The sequence below is a fragment of the Portunus trituberculatus genome, chromosome 31 (genome assembly GCF_017591435.1).
Source record: "Portunus trituberculatus isolate SZX2019 chromosome 31, ASM1759143v1, whole genome shotgun sequence".
NCBI lineage: Eukaryota > Metazoa > Arthropoda > Malacostraca > Decapoda > Portunidae > Portunus > Portunus trituberculatus.
Genome location: NC_059285.1, coordinates 18,891,363 through 18,898,862, shown reverse-complemented (window position 1 = coordinate 18,898,862; position 7,500 = coordinate 18,891,363). Strand labels below are relative to the sequence as shown.

General features: G+C 40.5%; 1 protein-coding gene and 2 long non-coding RNA genes across 3 annotated transcripts in view; all 3 read left to right on the top strand.

Annotated features, from left to right (window-relative positions):
* The window catches only part of LOC123511293, a 68,189-nt gene extending 64,880 nt beyond the window's left edge, over nt 1-3,309 (top strand). The window contains exon 2 of the long non-coding RNA XR_006676744.1: nt 3,203-3,309. This is a non-coding gene — a long non-coding RNA (uncharacterized LOC123511293). The remainder of the gene's footprint in view (nt 1-3,202) is intronic.
* Nucleotides 1-7,500, top strand: part of LOC123511289 (rap1 GTPase-activating protein 1-like) — a 494,460-nt gene that overhangs the window by 142,773 nt on the left and 344,187 nt on the right.
* LOC123511294 lies at nt 4,825-6,083 on the top strand. Its single transcript, XR_006676745.1, has 2 exons — nt 4,825-5,750; nt 5,958-6,083. It is a non-coding gene; the product is annotated as an uncharacterized LOC123511294 (long non-coding RNA).

Genomic DNA, 7,500 nt, shown 5'->3' with positions numbered 1-7,500 from the left:
ATGTCTCCACAAGGACATTTATATCCTATCCACTCACGGTCTGTGGCAATAAATCCTTTAGTTATGCTTCCTCCTCCTCCTCCTCCACCTTTTCTTCTTCCTCTTCCTCCTCTTCCTCCACCTCTTCTTATTCCTCTTACTCCTCCTCCTCCTCCTCCTCTTATTCCTCTTACTCCTCCTCCTCCTCCACCTCCTCTTATTCCTCTTACTCCTCCTCCTCCTCTTCCTCTTCCTCCTCTTTTTCTCTTGTTTTTCTTATTATTCTTTTCCTTTTTTTTCTTTTTCGTCTCTTCTTGTTCTTATTTTTTGGCTGTTTATCTTCTTCTTCTTCTTCTTCTTCTTCATCTTCATCATCATCATCATCATCTTCTTTTTCTTCTTCTTCATCATCTTCATCTTCATCATCTTCATCTTCATCTTTTCTTCTTCATCATCTTCTTCTTCTCCTTCTCCTTCTCCTTTTTCTCCTTCTTCTTCTTCTTCTCCTCATATTTCCTTTCCTTTCCACACCACTAATTCTTCATATCTTCGTGAACCTCCTCTTAACCCTTTTTATTAACCATTCTTCGTTTTATTCCTCTCCCTCATTTCCCTTTTCGTTCCCTCCCTTCTTTCTTTCGCTTTTTTTTTTATCACTCTTTGTCCTTCACCCCCCCCTCTCCACCTTGGTCCACTAAAGTCCTCTTGAGGGGCTGCGATTCACCTCTGAAGGGGATGTGATCGCTTATCGTGCGGGAGAATAGACAGGAAGGAAAGGTGGAGCAGGAGGAGGAGGAGGAGGAGGAGGAGGAGGAGGAGGAGGAGGAGGAGGAGGAGGAGGAGGAGGTAGTGGTGGTGGTGGTGGTGGCGTTAGGAGGAGGAGGAGGAGGAGGAGGAGGAGGAGGAGGAGGAGGAGGAGACGGAGGAGGAGTTGGGAGGAGGAGGAGGAGGAGGAGGAGGAGGAAGGAAGGAGGAGGATGAGGAGGAAAAGAAGAAGAAGGAGGAGGAGGAAGAGGAACAAGAAGAAGAGTAGGAGGAGGAAAAGGAGGAAGAGAAGGAGGAAGAAGAGGGGGGAAGAGAAGGTGAAGGGACGCTAAAGAACACAAAAGAAAGTCAAAATTAGCATACTTGTGGAAGGAAGATGAAGGAGGAAAAAGAGAAGAAAAGATGGTGGTGGAGGAGGAGGAGGAGGAGGAGGAAGAAGAGTGTGTAGGAGTGTGTAGGATCTGGCCAACAATAACAACAAAAAAGACAAAAAAACCCACTCAATCGGCCAGTCTCTTAATTAGGTTAGGTCAGGTCAGGTCAGGTAAGGTCAGGTTAAGTTAGGTTAGGTTAAGGTTAAGTTAGGTTAGGTATGGTCAGGTTAGGTTAGGTTAGGTTAGGTTAGGTTAGAATACCCAAAGTTAGGAAGGGAAGAGTCTCGTAACTCTCTCTCTCTCTCTCTCTCTCTCTTGAAAAAGTTAAAGTCACAGGCAGCGGGTCAGAAATGAATATAAAGTGATGCAGGAAGGCACAAGATATATGAAAGACTTTGATAGAAATGAGTTTACCTAAGTTGGAGAGGAAGGAAAGATTTGAAGTAGGCTGACGAGAAGAAGAAAAAAAGCAAAAGAAGATGAAGGAGGAAGAGAGGAGGAGAAGAAGGAGGAGGAGGAGGAGGAGGAGGAGGAGGAGGACGAGGAGGACGAGGAGGAAGAGTAATTAAGTGAGGAGGAGAAGAATAGGAGAGAAACAAGGAAAGACCAGGAAGAAAAAGGTCACATAAAAAGAATATGGAAAGGAGATTACGTAACTAGGAAAGGAGAAAGAGGTGGAGTGACACAAGGAGGAGGAAGAGTAAGAGGAGGAGGAGGTGGTGGAGGAGGAGGAGGAGGAGGAGGAGATGGGTGGCAGGAAGGAGAGGCGCAGTAGTGTCAAGACCCACAATGATTTTCTTGGTTTGTGAATAAAAATTGAGACGCGAGATTAATAAGATAGAACACGAGGCACTTGTCTCTCTCAGCCTCTCCTGTCCTCTTGTCCTCGTTCCTCGTGTTCCTCTTGTTCCTACCTCCACCTCTCCACTCCATCCCCCAATCCACCCCTCTCTTCCCTCTTCCCTCCCTCCCTCCCTCCCTCCTTCCTCATCTGTCCTTCACCTGACAAGCCATTCTTCCTCTTTTTACGTTTTTTTTATTTTTTTATTATTGAATGTGCAAGAAGTGTTTTATGTGATTTTTCTCATTTTCGTTTTTTTTCTCGTTTTTCTTTTCTTTCAAACTAATCTTCATTTTCTTTTTCCTTCTTTTCTTCCTTTTTTATCCATTATTTCTTTTTTTTTTACTCGTTCGTTTCCTTGTTAGTTCGTTTGTTCGTTCGTTCGTTCATTCGTTCTATAGTTCCTTCCTTCCTTCCTTCCTTCCTTCATTCATTCATTCATTCATTCCTTTCGTTCTTAATTCTTCCTTCCTTTCTTTCTTCATTTTCTTTTAACTACCACATATCCTCCTACTCCTTCCTTCCATCTTCTCTTCCTTCCTTACTTTTTTCTTTCGTTTTCTTTCCTTCCTCCTCTCTCTCTCTCTCTCTCTCTCTCCTCGTCCTTCCCTCTCCTCTCTTCACTCTTTCATTCATTTATTCATTCACTCACTACACTCTTTCTCTCCTCAGACTCTTCCCTCCTCCCTCCTTCCCTCCTTTCCTCCTTTCTGTCCTCTCACATACACTTCCCCCTTCTCTTTCTCCCTCTGCCTCGCCTCCATCCAACTCACACCTCTTCAATTCTGTCTGCCTCTGCACGAAATGGTGTGAAAGGTGAAGTGGAAGAAATAAATAAAAGGCGTGTGTGGGACGTGACGACGAATAGATAGATGGGAAGTAAAAAAAAGGTGAATAAATAAGAGAGAAAGGAAAAAAAAGTAAGGGGGAACTTATGAATCTTTTGTTTTTTTAGTTCTTTTTACAGTAACGAGAAAAATGTAGGTAAGTTTAGGCTGTAGAGATGGAAGACGTGCGTACAGGAAAGTTTTGGATTTGAGACAGGATGTAAATAATGATGAACAAAGATCGTGAATGTTGTGGATATTTTTCCTTGTGTTATTTTGCTGAATGAAAAGTTTTAGTGAAAGGTGAAAAAATATGGGTGATGGAATATGGTACGTGGGAACAGATAACAACGCATCATAATAGTGGATGTTATTGTTTTTTTTTCCTTCTTACTTCTTTTGGTTCTGTGATGAAGGGATGTGAAAAGAAAAAAAAAGAAAGAAAAATTGTGAAATACTGGAATGAATAGAAAAAAAATTACGTGGTTAGGAGAGAATTGACACAGAACATTGCAACAAGAAATACAGAAAATAAGAAAGAAAACTCAAAGGAACCAAGAGAAAAACAAAACATTGCAAAAAAAAAAAAGTGAATATAACATTTTTTCTTTTGGATAACGGAAAGGTTGTGCGATGAGAGTGAGTGAAAGATTTTTATATTTTGCACTGGAATGCGGAAAAAAGTGACACTGATGTACCGGTAACATTTAAAAGAAGTGAATTTCGTGTTAGACTGAAATGAAAAGAAAATGACACACTGGATCATAAAAAAGGAGTTATATTAAAAAAGCAACAAGAAATTTCGTATCAGATCGGAAAAAAAAAGATTGACAATAGAAATACAAGAACATTTTTTTTTTTTTATTCTTGTACTAAAAAGATGAAGGAAAAAATAGGACTTGTTATTTGAAAAGTCACTTGTCTTTTATAGAAATACAAACTGAAACGAAGTGAAACTATATATATATATAAAAAAAACGAAAACAAACAAAAAAAGTGAGAGTGAAAGAGAGAGAGAGAAAACAACTGACGAAGGAAAGACTGACAAAATAAATAAAAAAGAAGAAAAATAAAAAAAAATAAAGAAAAAAACGAAAACTAAACTAAACGAGAAAAAAGAAAAGTAAATAGCAAAAAAGAAATAAAATAAGAATAAATAAATAGATAAATCCCACAAAAATCGAAAGGTGGATCGTTGAAAAGAGAGAAAACGAAAAAAAAAAGAGAAAATAAAAAAAACAAAGAAATAAAAAGTGAAAAGAAAGAGAAAAAAAACTAACAAGATCAAAATAGAAAATGGAAGCAAGGAAATAGAGAAAACAAGAAAAGAAGAAAAATAAAAAAAATAAGAGAGAAATAAAGGAAAATAAAATAAAAATGAAGGAATAAGAAGTGAGAAGGATGAAAAGTGAAAAGGAACAAAGGAAGACGGAAGAAAAATGAGGAAGGAAAGAAGGAGGAAGAAATGCATGAAGGAAATGGAGTGACAAGCATAAAGAAGAGAGAAAAATAGATTAGAGGAGGAAAGAGGTAAAGCATTGAAAGAGTTAAGGAAGAAAGGAAGGAAGGAAGGAAGGAAGGAAAGAAAGAAAGAAGAAGGAAGGAAGAAAGGAAAGGAAGGTCAACGTGGGAATGTAAGTTAATTAAGGCGAAGGAGATAAAGGAGACAACTTAACGAACGAAGGAAATAATGAAGTGAAGGAAGGCAGAAAATTTAATGAGGGAAGGACTCGTAAATAAAAAAATAAAGAGGATAATAAGTGAAATTTGTGACTGAGAAGAAAGATAAAAGAATGAAAAGAGAAGAAAACAAAACAAGAATGAATAATAACGAAGGAAAGTGAAAACAAAAAAGAAATAGATATAAGAAAAGAAAAAATGATGAGAGAAATGTGGCAAATAAAGATATGAATAGAAAGTAAACGAAACGAATAAACAATAAACAAAGAAAATCAAAGAAAAACAAGCAAAGCAAGAAAACAAAAATTGAAAAGAAAGAAAAGGAAAGAAAGAGAGGAGAGAAGGTAAAAAGAACGAAGAGAAGTGATTGAAGTGAATAAAAGGAAGAAAAGAAAGGAAGGAAGGAAGGAAGGAAGGAAGGAAGGAAGGAAGGAAGGAAGGAAGAAAAAAGGAAAGAAATAAATGTTCTCTCTCCACACCTGACTGAGATTAAAGAGTAACACAAGACAGACACCTCTCTCTCTCTTTCTCTCTCTCTCTCTCTCTCTCTCTCTCTCTCTCTCTCTCTCTCTCTCTCTCTCTCTCTCATTCCAGAAATTCCAGCCCTTCATTCCAGTTCTCTTTTTTTCAATTTTCCAGTACTGTCAAACTCATTCCAGTCATTCCAGTCCTTCATTCTAGTACACTTTTTCATCCTCCTTTGGTATTGACTTCATTCCAAAGATTATATTCCTACATTCCGATTCACTTTTCCTGTAATCTTCCAGCTGTTCCTGTCCTTCGTTCCTTCTCGTCTTTCTAAGTGTTAACCTTCCTTCAGTAGACAAAGAATACACAGGAAAAGTAGTGTGGAAATGTGGTGTATTTTGTGGTAGTCCTCCTCTGGTTGTCTTGCGCTCAGGTGAAGTGCTTTGCTTGAGAGAAGAGGCTGAAGAGAGTGCGTGTGAGTGCGTTCGTATATGTGTGTGCGTGTATATCTTTTATTTACTTTTCTGTGGCCGTCATTCTCTTTTCATCCAGCATCTCCGCGTCTTAATTCCGCGAGACAATTAAAGCTGGAAGGAAAACAAGATTCGCTGAGTGCTTTTTGTGGTTTTCTTTCTATTTGTCTTCACTCGCCAGAAAATTGAGTTAAGGAGAGTGAATAAATGCTTCGTGTTTGTGTTTTCTTCATTTTTATTCGTTCCGTGTAAAGAAAGTGAGTGTTTTTAAAAAGGTGAGAGGGAAATATTTACACTCTCTTATCGATTTTCCTCTTCGTCTCGTCATTCATGTGGGAAGAAGGTAAATAAGAGAGATAAAATGGTAATCTTCCTGTTCTTGATCTTTTTTCGTTCAGTTGGAGAAAAGTGAGGAAGGAAAGAAAACTTGCATTCCATTGACACTTTTATTTCACTTCCTTATTTGGAGAGAAAAAAAAAGAGGGAGAAAATATTAAAAGACTTTCTATTCTTTCTTTATTTTGATTCGTGGATTTCTTTGATCGTTCAGAATAGAGAAAGTGAGAAAGAGAAAAAAGAGTGAGAAAGGAGAACAGTACATTGCATCTTTAATTTCCACAAAAGAAAGAAAAACAAACAAACTTCCCCTAAAAAAAAAAAAGTCAGTCTTCCTTCCTAGATGTAAACAAGGAAACAAACCAAAGAGAAGTAGACGAAGTGAGGAAAAAGCTGTATTCTTTCCCTCACTTGAACAAAACGTAAAAAAAAAAAAATAAAAGTCAAAGTCAGCTCTAGTCACTCACCCTTCCTTCGCTCCTTCGCCGCCAGAGGGAAGGAAACCAAGCTACAAACACACATCTAGTCAACCTTCCTTCCTTACAAAACAAGCAAAGACAAGGACAAAATAAATAAGAGACAAGCAAACAAATAAACACGAGACAAAGAAGATAGAGATAAAAAAAACTTAAATACACAACAAACAAAACAAACAATAAAACAGTAAACAAGCTAAGAAGAGACAGAATAAACAAGCAAATCTGAAGAAACAAGTGAAAAACGAAGACAAGAGAAGAAAAAACAAAGCAAAACTAAAAACAAACAAACCACAAGTCCCTCACGATGTCCAGCCCTAGTAGAAGCATGAGCGGGCGTGTGGGCGGCGTCAGTGGCGGGCGAGGGGGAGGCAGCAGCGGCGGTGGCAGTGGGGCACGAAGTCTGATGCTGCAGTCACCCCTTAACCACTCCTTCAGTCTGGAGAACCTGGAGGACTTTGACTTGGAACGCACATTGCACCTTCACCAGCACCACCAGCACCCCCACCCACACCTGTGCCACTCCCACCAAGCACCGCCCACCCCGCCCATGTCCCGCAGCCCCATGGCAAGCACCCCTATCAGTGACGAGCACCGGGGCGCCCCTATGCTGCCGCCACCGTGTTCCCCCGTGCGTGACGTGAACATGGTGGGGCGGCGCGGGTCGGTGCTGTGCCAGGGTGTCTTGTATCGTCCAATGAGCGGCCGTATCCCAGGGGCGGTGCAGGGGCCTCGACCAATCAGGTGCCCGCCCGCCGCCCTGGGACCCAAGTGGCGTCTATTTAAGCGTCGCACGTGTCCAGAACTGCTCAAGACACGCAGCTCCGACAACCTGTTCAGGTGAGCGCCGGCACTGACCCACAGAGAGAGAGAGAGAGAGAGAGAGAGAGAGAGAGAGAGAGAGAGAGAGAGAGAGAGAGAGAGAGAGAGAGAGAGAGAGAGAGAGAGAGAGAGAGTGAGAGAGAGAGAGAGAGAGAGAGAGAGAGAGAGAGAGAGAGAGAGAGAGAGTGTGTGTGTGTGTGTGTGTGTGTGTGTGTGTGTGTGTGTGTGTGTGTGTGTGTGTGTGTGTGTGTGTGTGTGTGTGTGTGTGTGTGTGTGTGTGTGTGTGTGTGTGTGTGTGTGTGTGTGTGTGTGTGTGTGTGTGTGTGTGTGTGTGTGTGTGTGTGTGTGTGTGTGTGTGTGTGTGTGTGTGTGTGTGTGTGTGTGTGTGTGTGTGTGTGTGTGTGTGTGTGTGTGTGTGTGTGTGTGTGTGTGTGTGTGTGTGTGTCGAGTAAAAACAAT